We start from the raw sequence: 2,619 nt of genomic DNA on the forward strand, positions 1-2,619 counted from the left end.
AATGAGAGGGAGGAGGTGGAACAGTGAGGCTACAAGGAGCAGAGGTCACAAAGGTGCAGGACTTGGGGTCCACTGTCCAGGAAAATCTGGAGTGAGAGATGAAGAAGAAAAAGAAGAAAGAAAAGAGGTGGAAAAGAGCCTGGGTAGGATGGAGTGGATGGAGAAAAGTTTCAGGAGTGATTTGTGACAAAAGGGTGTCAGCAAAGGTCAAAGGAAAAGTTTACAAGACAGTGGTGAGACCAGCTGTGTTGTATGGTCTGGAGACAGAGACATGGACAAAAAGACAGGAGAAAGAAGTGGAAGTGGCAGAAATGAAGGTGTTGAGGTTCTTCTTAGGAGTGACAAGGATGGATAAGATTAGGAATGAGATCATCAGAGGTACAGCACAGGTTGAACAACTGGGAGATAAAGTTAGAGAGGCCAGACTGAGATGGTTTGGACATGTCCAGAGGAGGGACAGTGGGTATATTGGTAGAAGGATGTTAGAAATGCAGCTGCCAGGAAAAAGAAAAAGAGGAGATATATGGATGCAGTTAGAGAGGACATGGAGGTAGTTGGAGTGAGGACAGAGGATGCAGAGGACAGAGATGGAGGAGGATGACTCGCTGGAGACCCTTGAAGAGGGAAAAGCCGAAAGAAGTAGTTCACTCAGCTGCTAGCATAATTGTGGATATTTATTCTGTTATTTCTTTAACTATTTAGTAAATAAATAGCATAGTCATGCACTAAGGGGTACTATAGAATGTAGAAGGTACGTGGAATTCATTCAACCTTTATTTAAACAGATTAGTCCCATTGAGCCATGGATGGAGGACGTAGGTTGACATTTGCTCCTCACTTTGCTACACTATTTTTGCATTCATTAAATCAGGGCACCAAGTCATTTTACTGACCAATAACAGCTTAATTAATGTATTCACGCTTTAATAAGAAGAAGTCAGTCACTGAAGTAGAATCTGCTAATTTACAGGGAACTCTGTATTATAACAAATGACTATTCATCCAAATGAGGAGGCGCAACAATACTGTAATAACAAAAAGCAAAGAATAAAATTTGGACAGTGACTAATTTTAAGAAGCGGTTGTTGAATGAATACTTAGACTTGATTAGCAAGAAGTACTCATCAAGGAGTCATTCTCTTTTATCTAAAACAAAATAATTCTTGGGACAGAATTTTTTGTTGTTTTATATGTACAACCATTCAGATCAAGTTTAACTATTTGATAAAGAGTTTACTTTCAAATTTGGACGAGAGATGTTATTAGATTTGATCCGATTAGGTTATTTTCTAACGCAGCAAGCGAGGAAATGATATTTAATCATGTTGCATCAGCCTGCATTACATAACCAGATCTAATATTTCATTGATGTCCTCACTAGATTCTCAACCTCTTTCCAGATCGAGTCTGAAAGTACAGCCGACGGTTGCTTCGACTTTTCAGGACTTTGGAGGCTGATCGAGCCTCCAGAACTTCACGCAGGAAACAGGTTGCGGTTCAGCGGGTGCACGTAGGATCGTGCCAGGCACTCGTCAAAGGTGACCGAGGTGAGACGTTCGTGTCGACAGGAAGGCAGCCGATGAGAGAAGTGGGCGGGTGATAAGCAGTCCAAAGCTGATCTCAAAGCTGTGAAGATGGAAAAATGCTTTATCATCTATAATTACTATTTCTACTTTGCTTTCACAAAAAGTGTTACTGAGCAAAACTTCTCTCAGGAGTAGTGAAGACGATGGACAACACGGAAACACATCAGGATGGGAAAGGCAGAAGACAGAACTGAACACGTCGCACTGAAGTGCAGCTTTTGTGTAACTTCAGCTCCAAGGACGGTGCTTACATTTCCAGACTGTTTTGACGACCGTCTGAAGTTCAAGGACCATTTCTGCCCCAGAACTCTACAGAGTTGTGGCGACTCTTAAACCGAGTCCTTTCTGAAAACAAAGCAGAGAATATACGTTAAAAGCATATGACATATACATGATTTCATAATAACGATTGCAAATAATAAACAGTATTCATGTTCACCTGTCATAATCAAATAAAACAAATAACTTTGTGAATATGTTTTTAGTTATCAAAAGCTTAAAATGTGAACCTTTTAAACCTTCAGGGTGGTTATAAAAGGTGACCTCAGGGTCAGAGGTCATGGTCAGTAGAGCACATCTTCATGCTACAATAGAATTTACATTATTTTCATTAATTCAATGATTTTTATTTTTTTTGCCTTGTCACACTTAGCATGTATGCTAACAAGTAATTAGCATCATTATACACTAACACGTTTGTTCACTCAGCTGCTAAAGTAGATATTCTTGTGTTACCTCTTTAATTTCCTAACATATATATATATATTTTGGGGAGTGGTGGCGCAGAGGTTAGAGAGGTGGGCTTGTGATCCGAAGATCGCCGGTTCACGCCCCGGCCCCGACAACATCAAAATTGTGGGTGGGGTAGGTGAAACACCCACACTTGCCCCCACCCTCATTCGCCCCACTCTGGGCCCATGAGCAAGGCCCTTAACCCCCACCATGTGCTCCCTAAACAGGTCTCTCTTGAAAATGAGTTCTCGTGGCTCAATGAGACTAACCTGGATAAATAAAGGCTAAATGAAAAAAAAAA

The sequence above is a fragment of the Nematolebias whitei genome, chromosome 15 (genome assembly GCF_014905685.2).
Source record: "Nematolebias whitei isolate Nwh7 chromosome 15, NemWhi1, whole genome shotgun sequence".
Lineage (NCBI taxonomy): Eukaryota > Metazoa > Chordata > Actinopteri > Cyprinodontiformes > Rivulidae > Nematolebias > Nematolebias whitei.